The sequence below is a fragment of the Oncorhynchus gorbuscha genome, linkage group LG04 (genome assembly GCF_021184085.1).
Source record: "Oncorhynchus gorbuscha isolate QuinsamMale2020 ecotype Even-year linkage group LG04, OgorEven_v1.0, whole genome shotgun sequence".
In the NCBI taxonomy this organism is placed as follows: Eukaryota; Metazoa; Chordata; class Actinopteri; order Salmoniformes; family Salmonidae; genus Oncorhynchus; species Oncorhynchus gorbuscha.
The window spans coordinates 19,214,151-19,231,366 of NC_060176.1; the positions used below are offsets into that span (position 1 = coordinate 19,214,151).

General features: G+C 42.8%; 1 long non-coding RNA gene across 1 annotated transcript; it reads left to right on the forward strand.

Moving 5' to 3' along the window:
* The first annotated feature begins 6,867 nt into the window (after positions 1-6,867).
* Positions 6,868-15,863, forward strand: LOC124033129. Its single transcript, XR_006838319.1, has 5 exons — positions 6,868-7,082; positions 7,297-7,390; positions 13,896-13,979; positions 14,337-14,503; positions 15,476-15,863. It is a non-coding gene; the product is annotated as an uncharacterized LOC124033129 (long non-coding RNA).
* The last annotated feature ends 1,353 nt before the right edge of the window (positions 15,864-17,216 follow it).

A 17,216-nucleotide genomic window follows, 5' to 3' on the forward strand; every position in this document is an offset into this window, starting at 1 on the left:
CTCTGCTGGTCTTATTAGGTTCTTTCCCTCTTTCTATCCCTCTCTCTCCCCCTCCCTCTCTCACTCTCTCGCTCTCTCTTCTCTCTATCGTTCCGTTCCTGCTCCCAGCTGTTCCTATTCCCCTAATCATCATTTAGTCTTCCCACACCTGTTCCCGATCCTTTTCCCTGATTAGAGTCCCTATTTCTCTCCTTGTTTGCCGTACCTGCCCTGTCGGATCCTCATCTATATTCACCGTGCTGTGATGAATCTATGTTTTGCCCTGTCGTGTCGTGTTTCCCTCAGATGCTGCGTGGTGAGCAGGTGTCTGAGTCTGCTAGGTTCAAGTGCCTTCCCGAGGCAACCTGCAGTTCTCGATCAAGTCTCCTGTCTGTTCTCGTCTTTACGAGTAGTATTATGCTTTTGTTTTGTAAAGTTTCTTACTGGATTAAAAACTCTGTTTTCGCCAAGTCGCTTTTGGGTCCTCATTCACCTGCATAACAGAAGGATCCGACCAAGGAATGGACCCAGCGACTACAGAGGCTCGTAACACTGCCGTCGAGATCCAAGGAGCCATGCTCGGCAGACACGAGCAGGAATTGTCTGCTGCTCGCCATGCCGTGGAGAACCTGGCCGCTCGCCATCCGCATAGAACGACGGGTAGATCTTCGTCACCAGGCTCGTGGAAGAGAGTTCGCATCAACGGTGTTTCCCTGCTCCGCATCGCAACCATCTCCCTCCTCTGGCTCTGAGACTGAGCCCATGCAGCTGGGAGGGATTCGCATCTCGACTAAGGAGAGGGAACGGAGGATCACCAACCGCCTGTGCCTCTATTGCGGATTTGATGGACATTTTGTTAATTCATGTCCAGTAAGAGGCCAGAGCCCATCAGTAAGCGGAGGGCTACTGGTGAGCGCTACTACTCAGGTCTCTTCATCTAGATCCTGTACTACTATGTCGGTCCATCTACGCTGGACCGGTTCGGGTGCTACATGCAGTGCCTTGATTGACTCTGGGGCTGAGGGTTGTTTCATGGACGAAGCATGGGTTCGGAAACATAACATTCCTTTCAGACAGTTAGACAAGCCTACGCCCATGTTTGCCTTAGATGGTAGTCATCTTCCCAGTATCAGATTTGAGACACTACCTTTAACTCTCACAGTATCTGGTAACCACAGTGAGACTATTTCTTTTTGATTTTTCGTTCACCTTTCACACCTGTTGTTTTGGGTCATCCCTGGCTAGTATGTCATAATCCTTCTATTAATTTCTTTGTTTCTTTGACATTGGTCTTGTAATTCTATCCTATCCTGGAACGTATCTTGTCATGTGAAGTGCTTAATGTCTGCCATCCCTCCCATTTCTTCTGTCCCCACTTCTCAGGAGGAACCTGGCGATTTGACAGGAGTGCCGGAGGAATATCATGATCTGCGCACGGTCTTCAGTCGGAGCCAACTCCCTTCCTCCTCACCGGTCGTATGATTTAGTATTGATCTCCTTCCGGGGACCACTCCTCCTCGGGGTAGACTATACTCTCTGTCGGCTCCCAAAACGTAAGGCTCTCGAGGATTATTTATCTGTGTCTCTTGAGCGGTACCATAGTGCCTTCTTCCTCTCCGGCCGGGGCGGGGTTAATTTTTGTTAAGAAGAAGGACGGTACTCTGCGCCCCTGCGTGGATTATCGAGGGCTGAATGACATAACGGTTAAGAATCGTTATCCGCTTCCCCTTATGTCATCAGCCTTCGAGATTCTGCAGGGAGCCAGGTGCTTTACTAAGTTGGACCTTCGTAACGCTTACCATCTCGTGCGCATCAGAGAGGTTTGAGTGGAAAAGCGTTTAACACTCCGTTAGGGCATTTTGAGTACCGGGTTCTGCCGTTTGGTCTCGCCAATGCGCCAGCTGTTTTTCAGGCATTAGTTAATGATGTTCTGAGAGACATGCTGAACATCTTTGTTTTTGTCTATCTTGACGATATCCTGATTTTTTCACCGTCACTCGAGATTCATGTTCAGCACGTTCGACGTGTTCTACAGCGCCTTTTAGAGAATTGTCTCTACGTAAAGGCTGAGAAGTGCTCTTTTCATGTCTCCTCCGTTACTTTTTCGGTTCCGTTATTTCCGCTGAAGGCATTCAGATGGATTCCGCTAAGGTCCAAGCTGTCAGTGATTGGCCCGTTCCAAGGTCACGTGTCGAGTTGCAGCGCTTTTAGGTTTCGCTAATTTCTATCGAGCGTTTCATTCGTAATTTCGGTCAAGTTGCTGCCCCTCTCACAGCTCTTACTTCTGTCAAGACGTGTTTTAAGTGGTCCGGTTCCGCCCAGGGAGCTTTTGATCTTCTAAAAGAACGTTTTACGTCCGCTCCTATCCTCGTTACTCCTGACGTCACTAGACAATTCATTGTCGAGGTTGACGCTTCAGAGGTAGGCGTGGGAGCCATTCTATCCCAGCGCTTCCAGTCTGACGATAAGGTTCATCCTTGCGCTTATTTTCTCATCGCCTGTCGCCATCTGAGCGCAACTATGATGTGGGTAACCGTGAACTGCTCGCCATTAATAGCCTAGGCGAATGGCGACAGTGGTTGGAGGGGGCGACCGTTCCTTTTGTCGTTTGGACAGACCATAAGAACCTTGAGTACATCCGTTCTGCCAAGGCGACTTAATGCCCGTCAAGCTCGTTGGGCGTTGTTTTTCGCTCGAGTTTGTGATTTCTTACCGTCCAGCAAGAACACCAAGCCTGATGCCTTATCCCGTCTGTTTAGTTCTTCTGTGGCTTCTACTGATCCCGAGGGGATTCTTCCTTATGGGCGTGTTTCGGGTTGACAGTCTGGGGAATTGAAAGACAGGTTAAGCAAGCACTCACGCACACTGCGAATAAGACATTGTCCTAGTAACCTCCTTTTTCGTTCCTGTTTCCACTCGTCTGGCTGTTCTTCAGTGGGCTCACTCTGCCAAGTTAGCTGGTCATCCCGGTGTTCGAGGCACTCTTGCGTCTATTCGCCAGCGCTTTTGGTGGCCGACTCAGGAGCGTGACACGCGCCGTTTCGTGGCTGCATTTGACTAAGTCGGGTAACTCTCCTCCTGCCGGTCGTCTCAGACCGCTCCCCATTCCTTCTCGACCATGGTCTCACATCGCCCTAGACTTCATTACCGGTCTGCCTTTGTCTGCGGGGAAGACTGTGATTCTTACGGTTGTCGATAGGTTCTCTAAGGCGGCACATTTCATTCCCCTCGCTAAACTTCCTTCCGCTAAGGAGACGGCACAAATCATTATCGAGAATGTGTTCAGAATTCATTAGTTTCAGACAGAGGCCCGCAATTCACGTCACAGTTTTGGAGGGAGTTCTGTCGTTTGATTGGTGCCGTCCGTCAGTCTCTCTTCCGGGTTTCATCCCCAGTCTAACGGTCAAGCAGAGAGGGCCAATCAGACGATTGGTGCAAATAAGCAAACGCAGCCTTTCTTTCAGAAACCCTGCGTCTTGGGCAGAACAGCTCCCCTGGGCAGAATACGCTCATTTTCGCTTCCTTCGTCTTCTACCGGGTTATCTCCGTTTCAGAGTAGTCTGGGTTACCAGCCTCCTCTGTTCTCATCCCAGCTTGCCGAGTCCAGCGTTCCCTCCGCTCAAGCGTTTGTCCAACGTTGTGAGCGCACCTGGAGGAGGGTGAGGTCTGCACTTTGCCGCTACAGGGCACAGACTGTGAGAGCCGCCAATAAACGCAGGATTAAGAGTCCAAGGTATTGTTGCGGCCAGAGAGTGTGGCTTTCCACTCGCAACCTTCCTCTTACGACAGCTTCTCGTAAGTTGACTCCGCGGTTCATTGGTCCGTTCCGTGTCTCCCAGGTCGTCAATCCTGTCGCTGTGTATTTTTCTTCCGCGACATCTTCGTCGCGTCCATCCTGTCTTCCATGTCTCCTGTGTCAAGCCCTTTCTTCGCACCCCGTTGTCTTCCCTCCCCCTCCCGTCCTTGTCGAGAGCGCACCTATTTACAAGGTACATAAGATCATGGACATGCGTTCTCGGGGACGGGGTCACCAATACTTAGTGGATTGGGAGGGTTACGGTCCTGAGGAGAGGAGTTGGGTTCCGTCTCGAAACGTGCTGGACCGTTCACTCATTGATGATTTCCTCCGTTGCCGAGGATTCCTCCTCGAGTGCGCCAGGAGGCGCTCGGTGAGTGGGGGGTACTGTCATGTTTTGTCATTAATTATCATGTCTTGTCCCTGTGCTTCCCCTTTTATTCGTTTCCCTCTGCTGGTCTTATTAGGTTCTTTCCCTCTTTCTATCCCTCTCTCTCCCCCTCCCTCTCTCACTCTCTCGCTCTCTCTTCTGTCTATCGTTCCGTTCCTGCTCCCAGCTGTTCCTATTCCCCTAATCATCATTTAGTCTTCCCACACCTGTTCCCGATCCTTTTCCCTGATTAGAGTCCCTATTTCTCTCCTTGTTTGCCGTACCTGCCCTGTCGGATCCTCATCTATATTCACCGTGCTGTGTCTATGTTTTGCCCTGTCGTGTCGTGTTTCCCTCAGATGCTGCGTGGTGAGCAGGTGTCTGAGTCTGCTAGGTTCAAGTGCCTTCCCGAGGCAACCTGCAGTTCTCGATCAAGTCTCCTGTCTGTTCTCGTCTTTACGAGTAGTATTATGCTTTTGTTTTGTAAAGTTTCTTACTGGATTAAAAACTCTGTTTTCGCCAAGTCGCTTTTGGGTCCTCATTCACCTGCATAACAGGTCCTGTGCAAAATGTCCAAATGTCATCAGTTGACCGGTTTTAAAGAAATGAAAAGCTGAGAAAACAATGAAACAAGTTTCTGATAAGACTTCAGTTCATCTTTGGTGCATATTTTACGTGGTTGAAAATCAGTGGAGGCTCCTCAGAGGAACGGGAGGACCATCCTCAGTGAATTTCATAAAAATAAAAATAGTGAAACATTTAAAAAGTTCACCCTTCTTAGATAAAACTAGGCCTATACAAAATATATTCACATCACCAAATAATTGATTAAAACAAACTGTTTTGCAATGAAGGTCTACAGTAGCCTCAACAGCATTCTGTAGATTAGCACCACCCGTTTCCATCCTCCTCTAGGTACATTGACTTCAATACAAAGCCAAGGAGGCTCATGGTTCTCACCCCTTCCATAGACTTACACAGCAATTATGACAACTTCTGGAGGACGTCCTCCAACTTATCAGAGTTGTTGCAGCATGAACTGCAGTGTTGTCCACCCAATCAAAGGATCAGAGAATTAATCTAGTACTAAAAGCATAAGTTAGCTAGCACTGCAGTGTGTGGTGAGTAGTTGACTCAAAGAGAGAAAGACAATAGTTGAACAGTTTTGAACAAATCAATTTCTTTAACAATGAAGGAAAATCAAGAGAGAGCGAGAGAGAGAACTATAATTTTAAAAAAATCACTGTCATTTAGCTAGCTAGTTTAGCCTACTAAAACACCAGGCACCAAACAGAGTGATGCTATGTTAGCTAGCTGGCTATGGCTATCCAACACTGGAACTCTTCCAAGCAAAGATAAGCTTTTGGTTTTATTAAATGATTTCTACTGGGTGTAACTGCTTGCTGACTGTTCACTGTACTCCATGATTGTAGCGGATTTATTAATGTGTTAGTTCTAGTAGCTATATTGACTATGCCATTATTAACGTTGTTAGATAATATGGTGACAAAAATGTAGGATGTGTATAGCGGTCAGCAGTTATGATAGGAAGATTTGGAAATATTTTTTCACCTGGTCACAGACAGCTGATGTGTTGTGCACTGAAATCCACAAGCGAAAAAAGGTGGGAGGAGGAGAGCATGTAGATACAACGATCAAAATGTTCATGTTGTTTGTATGTGGCTGCTATGAAAGTGAACTGTGTTTGCACTTGATCAAGGGGGTATTCATTCTCCCGATTCTATTGAACAACTTTCTTAAACAAAAGCAAACAGAACGAAGCAGGGATAAACATACCTGAATTTGTCCAATAGAAACTCTCGTTTCCAACTGGTGGACTAATGATTACAGCCTATATCAGCTAGATGCAGGCAAGAGTGTGCAAGGCGGTCACTGTCACCTCGATTACTCACATTTTTCTCTCGACCTGTGCACCTACGTTGCAAACTTTTATTTATAGGTTAGGTTTTAGCAACCTCATGATGGGTATTGGGAAAATTTGAGGATCATGTAGTAGCCTAAACCTATCGATGTTACATTGCGCTGGATGAATGGAATATGAATTTTAGTCATCCAATATGCTGTAATAGAAATAAGGCCATGCTCATTAAAAAAAGTATCATCCTCCCTCATCTTAAACATCAGCAACCACCACTGGTGAAATACTGCTTGCATAACACATTACACATTATATGACATGCTCATTCACATTTTCTCAAGAAAGATTGAAAGAAATACATAATATTTCTCCACTTCTGTTCCTGAGACAAAATTAACATTTGTTGTATCATTTTACTGCAAGAAATGCATAATTCTGCAGAGTTAATATTATATTTGCGAGAGGTTATTTGCCTACAGACAGTGTCCATATTTCAGTTACTATTCCATATAAATTTAAATGAGGAATATTCTGTTTATTCATAAATATAGGGATACTCGTGAGCGTGATATCAAAGGTGCATGTAAACACTTTATTCAAGACTTTACGCTGTATGTGAGCTATGAATACCTTGCGCACTTAAATGTGGTCACTATTCTAATCTAGCACCACCAACACATCACTCAGTAAATCAAAAAATGGAGCAATTGAGTTTGGGGATTAGGTTAGAGTTGAGTAGGTGCAACTAATGTGCTGGGCAGACACAAAAAAACGCACTTCTTGCATCTCCAGCCAGAACCCAGCGCATGCGCGCACACAGAAACACAATATACGTGACTCATGACTTCGCGAATTTCTGATATTCCCGCGCTCATCAAGCAAAACAAACGTGGCTAACTAGCTAGCGTTAGCTCTTCTTATAAATATATATCTTATATTCTTAAATATTTTATTAACGTTATATACATCTATATGGAGGCTGAAACTTTTTTGGACGTTTTTTGCCTGGGACCAAAGAAGACGACGGTAATCCATGGAAGGTGACATGAAGTCTAGTCGTGAGTTTTGTCCAACAACGTCTGTCTTTATATGAGATAACGCTAGCCAAAGTTAGGTACTTAATTCCACTTGCTAGCTAGGCTAACCAAACATAGTTTACAAATATAGGTGAGTTTACTACATTAGCAAATCAAAGAGTTATAGGTCTACACTTTACATTATGGATTTTGCCTCAGATGTGATGTTGAAAAATGTGTCTTGAAACTTCTCTAGATGTTTGAGCCCAGTGAAAGCGCGGGTGAATTGGGGCTCACCATTGTGGAATCCGGTCATATGTTGGTGTCCCAAGGTCACGATCTTCTGATAAGTGAGTTGAGGTCTAGCTACTAGACTTTATATGCCCTTTGATGTCCTAAAGTCAAATCATTCTTGGATGGATCTGGATCTAGTTTTTACTGTATTTTATCTGGACTGGCACATTTCATGCATGCACATCTCTAGGCCAAGTAACAATGTATCCAAATATGATAAAATTAAAATAAAATATCCCCCAATATATTCAATAATTGATTATTATATACCAAGTTACTGCCAAATGTACACTCAATAGACATATAATAGCTGTTGTCCAACCTGCACTCATTGTTGGCCTAAATTACACTGACTGTACAAAACATTAGGAACACCTGCTCATTCCATGACATATGGACCATGTGAATCCAGTTGAAAGCTATAAACACGTACTGATGCCACTTGTTAAATCCACTTCAATCAGTGTAGATAAAGGGGAAGAGACAGGTTAAAGAAGGATTTTTAAGCCTTGAGACATTGATTATGTATGTGGGCCATTCTGAGGGTGAATGGGCACGACAAAAGATTGCAGTATCTTTGAACAGGGTATGGTGGTAAGTGCCAGGTGCACCAGTTTGAGTGTGTCAAGAACTGCAATGCTGCAGCGTTTTTCACACTCAATAGTTTCCCATGTGTATCAAGATTAGTCCACCACCCAAAGGATAACCAGCAAATTGGACACAACTGTGGGAAGCATTGGCATCAACATAGGCCAGCATCCCTGTGGAATGCTTTCAATACCTTGTAGAGTGGCTGTAGAAACACAATGGCCATAGCTGCACTATGCCACATCGAGTGTGCTGGATGGAATGTGGCTACAGCTATCTTGCTGAGCCAGGGTGCCAGGCAAGGCTACATGCTAATTCATGTCAGGACACAAAGTGCTCTCTGACCAAAGTGGATAGCGGTCATTGATAGATCGGCGCCCTTAATCTTAATGCTCTTGAGTATCTTTCAATGAAGAGAGTTTACAGTAGTACACGGTGGCTGATTCCAGGGGAGTCCCAAATGAATGAGGATGCCATATTAGGATGCACCATGCTGGAGGAGAGAGAGGTTATTGTGTGTAATCATCATCCAGATTACTCCTGATTCTAAGATATAGTGCAATGGGGGCTTTCTCTTGGAAAACGACTGGCTATGCCTCACAGAATGACTCGAAGACAAGTCTTGTTGAAATTATGTAATGTGATTACTCCCTGATATGATAATTTTCAACTAAAAATACAAATTTGATCTAATCCCTTCAGAACATCTCAGCGGAGTAGGAAAATTGAAATCTGTTTTGAATCTGGAAGTACGGAACTGAAGTGTAATGTTTTATGTAACAGAGCTGAGTAGACTATTCATCCCTCCATTGTGTTGAAATCTATTTGAAATGGAGAAACATAACTTGCAGTATCTACAGTGGCAAAAAAAATACATATGAACCCTTTGGAAATACCTGGATTTCTGCATAAATTGGTCATAAAATTTGATCTGATCTTCATCTAGGTCACAACAATAAACACGCATAGTCTGCTTAAACTAATAACACACAACCAATTATACGTTTTCATGTCTTTATTGAACACACCGTGCAAACATTCACAGTGCAGGGTGGAAAACGAATGTGAACCCTTGGATTTAATAACTGGTTGACCCTCCTTTGGCAGCCATAACATCAACCAAATGTTTTCTGTAGTTGCGGATCAGACCTGCACAATGGTCAGGAGGAATTTTGGATCATTCTTCTTTACAAAACTGTTTCAGTTCAGCAATATTCTTGGGATGTCTGGTGTGAACTGCTCTCTTGAGGACATGCCTCAGCATCTCAAATCGGATTGAGGTCAGGATTCTGACTGGGCCACTCCAGAAGGCATATTTTCTTCTGTTGAAGCCATTCTGTTGTTAATTTACTTCTGTGTTTTGGGTCATTGTCCTGTTGCATCACCCAACTTCTGTTGAACTTCAATTGGCGGACAGATAGCCTAACATTCTCCTGCAAAATGTCTTGATAAACTTGGGAATTGTTTTTTCCGGCGATGATAGCAAGCTGTCCAGGCCCTGAGGCAGCAAAGCAGCCCCAAACCATGATGCTCCCACCACCATACTTTACAGTTGGGATGAGGTTTTGATGTTTGTGTGCTGTGCTGTTCTGTGCTTTTTTTCTCTACACATAGTGTTGTGTGTTCCTGCCAAACAACTAAACTGTAGTTTCATCTGTCCACAGAATATTTTGCCAGTAGCGCTGTGGAACATCCAGGTGCACCTTTGCAAATTTCAGACTTGCAGAAATGTTTTTTTTTTTTTGGACAGCAGTGGCTTCTTCCGTGGTGCCCTGCCATGAACACCATTCTTGTTTAGTGTTTTATGTATCGTAGACTCGTCAACAGAGATGTTAGCATGTTCCAGAGATTTCTTTAGCTGACACTCTAGGATTCTTCTTAACCTCATTGAGCATTCTGCGTTGTGCTCTTGCAGTCATCTTTGCAGGATGGCCACTCCTATGGAGAGTAGCAACAGTGCTGAACTTTCTCCATTTATAGACAATTTGTCTTACTGTGGACTGATGAACATTAAGGCTTTTAGAGATACTTTTGTAACCCTTTCCAGCTTTATGCAAGTCAACAACTCATAATCTTAGGTCTTCTGAGATCTCCTTTGTTCGAGGCATGGCTCACATCAGGCAATGCTTCTTGTGAATAGCTCAAATTTTGTGAGTATTTTTTATAGGGCAAGGCAGCTCTAACCAACATCTCCAATCTCGTCTCATTGATTTGACTCCAGGTTAGCTGACTCCTGACTCCAATTAGCTTTTGGAGAAGTCATTAGCCTAGGGTTTCACATACTTTCCCCAACCTACACTGTGAATGTTTAAATGATGTATTCAATAGAGACAATACAAATACAATCATTTATGTGTTATTAGTTTAAGCACACTATGTTTGTCTATTGTTGTGACTTAGATGAAGATTAGATCAAATTTCATGACCAATTTATGCAGAAATCCAGGTAATTCCAAAGGGTTCACATACTTTTTTTGCCACTGTAGATACTGCAAGTTATGTTTCTCCATTTCAATTGGACTTCAGCACAATGGAGGGATGGATAGTCTATCCAGCTCTGTTACATAAAACATTACACTTTATATGTATATATACATATATACATGCATACAGTTGAAGTCAGAAGTTTACATACACTGTATCACAATTCCAGTGGGTCAGAAGTTTACATACACTCAGTTGACTGCCTTTAAACAGCTTGGAAAATTCCAGAAAAAGATGTCATGGCTTTAGAAGCTTCTGATAGTCAATTGGAGGTGTACCTATGGATGTATTTCAAGACCTACCTTCAAACTCAGTGCCTCTTTGCTTGACCTCATGGGAAAATCAAAAGAAATCAACCAAGACCTCAGAAAAAACATTGTAATCCTCCACAAGTCTGGTTCATCCTTGGGAGCAATTTCCAAACGCCTGAAGGTACTACGTTCATCTGTACAAACAGAAATAGTACGCAAGTATAGGCACCATGGGACCACTCAGCCGTCATTCCACTCAGAAAGGAGACGTGTTCTGTCTCCTAGAGATGAACGTACTTTGGTGTGAAAAGTGCAAACCAATCCCAGAACAACAGCAAACGACCTTGTTAAGATGCTGAAGGGAACAGGTACAAAATGATCTATTTCCACATTAAAGCGAGTCCTACATCGACATAACCTGAAAGGTCGCTCATCAAGGAAGAAGCCACTGCTCCAAAACTGCCATAAAAAAGCCAGACTACGGTTTGCAACTGCACAAGGGGACAAAGATCTTACTTTGGTCTGATGAAATAAAAATAGAACTGTTTGGCCATAATGACGATCGTTGTGTTTGGAGGAAAAAGGGGGAGGCTTGCAAGCCAAAGACACCCTCCCAACCGTGAAGCACGGGGGTGGCAGCATCATGTTGTGGGGGTGCTTTGCTGCAGGAGGGCCTGGTGCACTTCACAAAACAGATGGCATCATGAGGGAGGAAAATTATGTGGATAAATTGAAGCAACATCTCAAGACATCAGTCAGGAAGTTAAAGCTTGGTCGCAAATCGGTCTTCCAAATGGACAATGATCCCGAGCATTCTTCCAGAGTTGTGGCAAAATGGCTTAAGGACAACAAAGTCAAGGTATTGGAGTGGCCATCACAAAGGCCTGACCTCAATCCCATATAACATGTGTGGGCAGAACTGAAAAAAGTGTATGCAAGCAAGGAAGGCCTACAAAGCTGACTCAATTACACCAGCTCTGTCAGGAGGAATGGGCCAAGATTCTCCAAACTTATTGTGGGAAGCTTGTGGAAACCTGAAACGTTTGACCCAAGTTAAACAATGTAAAGACAATGCTACCAAATACTAATTGAGTGTATGTATGTAAACTTCTGACCCACTGGGAATATGATGAAATAAATAAAAGCTGAAATAAATAATTCTCTCTACTATTATTCTGACATTTCACATTCTTAAAGTAAAGTGGTGATCCTAACTGACCTAAGATGGGGAATTCTTACTAGGATTAAATGTCAGGAATTGTGAAAAACTGAGTTTAAATGTATTTGGCTAAGGTGTAAGCTTCTGACTTCACAACTGCGCTGTTAAGACACTGATGTCCTGATGACACTGATGCAACCGCGCACCTATGTGAGAGTGGATTCTCGGCCCTCACTAGCATGAAAACTAAATACAGGCACAGGCTGTGTGTGGAAAATTATTTAAGGAGACTCTCTCCAATACAACCCAAGTTATGTGCATCCTTCAAGCACACTTTTCTCATTAACCTGTGTTGAGTTATTCACAATTTTTGATGAACAAATAAGGTTTTATATGTAAGATGGTTAAATAAAGAGCAAGATTATGTATTATTATTATATTATTTGTGCCCTGGTCCTATAAGAGCTCTTTGTCGCTTCCCACGACCCAGGTTGTGACAAAAACTCACACTCATTCTTCTATTTAATTAATGTATCGTATAGCGTGTGTGTGGCAGGCTTACAATGATGGCAAAAAACAACATTTGAGAGTGTGCTGACCCTGGTGCTAGAGGGGGAACACAGCTGGATGTTGAATGTTTGAAGGGGTACGGGACTATAAAAAGTTTGGGAACCACTGGCATAACAAATAACTAGCTAAACATTTCACGATTTTGATTCTGTTCATAAATTCAATCTGGAGTGCCAGAGTGCGCTCTGGGCGTTCGTAAATCCAGAGCGTTGTCAGATTGTCCGTTCATAAATTCTGAGCGTTCAGAGCGCACACTGACGCTCTGGCTGAGAAGTAGGGTTGATCCGAGCATTCAACGGCAGTCAAGCACCCAAGCTAACGTTGGCTAGCTACTTCCAGACACAAATGAGACTGAGAGAACACAATTTTGCTTGCCCTAGTAGAGCTGGTTATGCTGTAACTGTCCTGCTGACAACAATTTATTTACGCTTTTTTTGCCGACGTTTACTGACACCGGCCATATTCAACGGGTGTTGAATATAAAGTCATCAGTTATTCTGCGGAGACTGCTCTGAAATCAGAGTAGATATTCAGAATGAACAATGTCCATAGCACTTAGCTAAGAATTATGTGAATAATCAAGTCAATAAACGTTGGGTAGTTAGTTAGATAGCAGATTGTTAATAATACTGCCTGGCAAGTTCAATGTATTATTAGTAGCCAGCTAACGTTAGGTAGCTAGCTAACATACCTACTGCTGTAATGCTATGCTGTTCATAAGGATAACATAGCTAACAAATTGTCACAACAAACCTATTTGAAAAGGCAATAATTTATTACATATTACTCAACATTTTCTTAATGTTTCATGATTAGTTAAACCAATGAATAATTTGTATCCACTTTTGTCAGACTTCGGCCGCCATTTTCTACAAATCTGAAAATGTTGTGAAGCCACGCCCATTTCTGGAAGAATTGCATTATGGGCCCTAAAAGCACAGAAATAGTGCCCACTGCATGTGTACTTTGTCATACTAAATGTGGAAAAATGTTAACTATATCCATACTATGACCAATAAGCATACCATGTACTCAAATCACGTCTCAAATAGTATGGTTAGTGTGGTTAGTATGGTGGTTAGTATGAGAATTCGAGCACAGCTTATGACTCTCAAAGATGATATTTAGTACAACAACATTCAGCCTCCAACAGCTGGTTGTTCGAGATGGATATGGAAGTTATCTTTCCAAATACAGTACATACATACTGATGGCATGCTGCTGGTCACAGGGTCTGTCTGGATGGGTTTCTGAGTCAATAGAGCCCCCTGCAGGCGCGCTTATGTCATTTCAGATAATTTGAGATTGCTCCTGCTAACCAAAAGTAGAGCTGTGATTGCTTCATGCTCCGTCTGATACTATTAAATGGACTTGTATGTCTCATTGAAGACATGAGGATTAGCTGTGCGCCCTATCCAATATGACTTTGGTTTTACTACTGTGACTTTTGACTGTTGTTTGTTTACCATTGTTAGTCTGTCTGAATGTTGTGTTACTTGCATTTTTCAGGATGGGTTTTCCTTGCTTGATGCTCCAAGCTTCCTCAAAGTTCAGCAGAAATCAGATACCCTACTTTTCCGTCTGACTGTTAAGGTGGGTTGCGAAAGTGATTTTCTTGGAGCCTTTATTTGCTTTTAGGAACAACACTATTTTTAAATAGAAGCTACAGTCGTACAGTGTACAACAGTATACATAACAACTTTTATTATTATTCTTTCACCTAGTTTTAAATGAAACGTAGGCTAATGTTAACTACAAGGCAACACCGGAATTTTACACAAGGTAATTTGTATAGTGGCAGCTTTATTTACTATAGCCAGATTTTACATTGACATGAGCGTGGCAGAGCTAATGTTTGGCAGGGGTGGCTGTGCTGAGACAACAGTGTAATTGGTCATTAAATGGCCTGAATTAAGGGGATCTGAGGCCTGACACGATGCATTTTAACAGTCTTGGCACAGCTAGCTGGCTGCGAGCAGTGCTTTGGCTGCTCATGTGCAGTACTCAGTGTGAAGGAGTACCTGCCTGTCACCACACAGGGGGGGCCACCACCACCACTCAGCTGCACCCCAACATCCAATCAGCCCCCTACCAAGACCACTGCACAGGATCAACAGGTACTCAACAACACATTCACACAGAAAACATGTAGCTACGTATTGCATCATGAAAGTGTATTTTGGAACATCTGATGTAACAGCTCCTGCAATACATTAACTAACTGAAATGAGTGCATTGTATCTTTTTTTTTCACCTGTGTTGCTGTTCTTATTTTAAGAATGTCATTCTTCACAATGTATGAGGCAAACTATAGTTTAATGAGGTACTAAAGTTGCTGTTGTTACAGTAAGAATCACCCACTAGATGGGGCTATTTACAAGCATGAAAACAATATAGCTAGTTTAATACGGAACAGCCCTGGAACCAACTAGGTTAATATGGATTTTATGTATGAATCAATGACAATGTGCGATATGTCAATCCTTAACCTCCCCACACAGAAGGGGGAGAAATTAAAGCAACACACACATTTGAAAAAGCTCTCAGTGAGGATGAAAGAGCTATGATGACTGAGGGAAATCATTCGATAAAGGATGCAGCTATGATGCAGCTCTAACCTCCCTTGGTGTGTTGCCCTATAAAGTCCTGTGGCATTAGTATTATTTCTTTTAACCTTGTCATCAGGCGAGTGCTGGGGAGGCTATGGCTACTGAACCTAAGGTGGTCCAGGGCTCTTTATCCATCAAACGTCTTACCCAGCTAGGTTGGTACTGACACAACACAGTGATTAGATAGATGACTGATGAATGCTGAGGGTAATGATTCACTTGATGGAGTTTGACAATCGCGCAAACTGAATAAGTAGCAGTTATTTAACATTCAGGAGTTACTGCTCTCACCCACTTAGCTTGAATGTAACATACACTTCATGGGGTTGTAGTTATTCCCCGCCACTACTGAAGTGTAGAGTAGGCCAATGGAATAATTAACACTTAATTGACTTAGGAGATTATAGTTAGTCGATATCATGGCTTTAAGTCTATACAAACAAATGATCAGATCCCTGGTCTATCTTTATTTTTCCTCAGCACTTCCTGGGCGAGCATGGTCTGTCCTTGCCCCTGGTGCCACAGTGCTCTGTTCTGTGGGGAGCTGGAGCCCTTCCTCCGACTGTGTCTCTTGGACCCCAGCTTCCCTGCCTTGGTGGAGGAGGTGGAAGGGGAGCTGAAGAGAGTGCTCCAGGACTGAGGAGCTGAAGCACATCAACACGAACAGCCAGAGGGAGACAGGTCAACTCACTACACACAGTACACATGTGGGTGGGAGGTGGGTTGTGGAAGAGTTGGGGGATGTGTTGTTTAGAGGTCGACCGATTAATCGGAATGGCCGATTAATTAGGGCTGATTTCAAGTTTTCATAACAATCAGAAATCGGTATTTTTGGACACCGATTTGGCCTATTTTATTTTTAAAAGAAATGTACAGCTTTATTTAATATTTATTTAACTAGGCAAGTCAGTTAAGAACACATTCTTATTTTCAATGACGGCCTAGGAACAGTGGGTTAACTGCCTCGTTCAGGGGCAGAACAACAGATTTTTATCTTATCTTATCTTATAAAAAACAATCAATCAATCATAATCACTAGTTAACTACACATGGTTGATGATATTACTAGTTTATCTAGTGTGTCCTGCGTTGCATATAATCGATGCGTATCGTTGCTCCAATGTGTACCTAACCATAAACATCAATGCCTTTCTTAAAATCAATACACAGAAGTATATATTTTTAAACCTGCATATTTAGCTAAAATAAATCCAGGTTAGCAGGCAATATTAACCAGGTGAAATTGTGTCACTTCTCTTGCGTTCATTGCACGCAGAGTCAGTGTATATGCAACAGTTTGGGCCGCCTAATTTGCCAGAATTTTATGTAATTATGACTTAACATTGAAGGTTGTGCAATGTAACAGGATTATTTAGACTTATGGATGCCACCCATTAGATAAAATACAGAACGGTTCCGTATTTCACTGAAAGAATAAACATTTTGTTTTCGAGATGATAGTTTCCGGATTCGGCCATATTAATGACCTACGGCTCGTATTTCTGTGTGTTATCATGTTATAACTAAGTCTATGATTTGATAGAGCAGTCTGACTGAGCGATGGTAGGCAGCAGCAGGCTCGTAAGCATTCATTCAAACAGCACTTTTGTGCGTTTTGCCAGCAGCTCTTCGCAAGCACAGCGCAGTTTATGACTTCAAGCCTATCAACTCCCGAGATTAGGCTGGTAACTGATGTGAAATGGCTAGCTAGTTAGCGGGGTGCGCGCTAATAGCGTTTCAAACGTCACTTGCTCTGAGACTGAGTGGTTGTTCCCCTTGCTCTGCATGGGTAACGCTGCTTCAAGGGTGGCTGTTGTTGTGTTCCTGGTTCGAGCCCAGGTAGGGGCGAGGAGAGGGACGGAAGCTATACTGTTACACTGGCAATACTAAAGTGCCTATAAGAACTTCCAATAGTCAAAGGTTAATGAAATACAAATGGTATAGAGAGAAATAGTCCTATAATTCCTACAATAACTACAACCTAAAACTTCTTACTTGGGAATATTGAAGACTCATCTTAAAAGGAACCACCAGCTTTCATATAGCTTTCTTACATGGCACATATTGCACTTTTACTTTCTTCTCCAACACTTTGTTTTTGCACTATTTAAATCAAATTGAACATGTTTCATTATTTATTTGAGGCTAAATTGATTTTATTGATGTATTAAATTAAGTTAAAATAAGTGTTCATTCAGTATAGTTGTAATTGTCATTATTA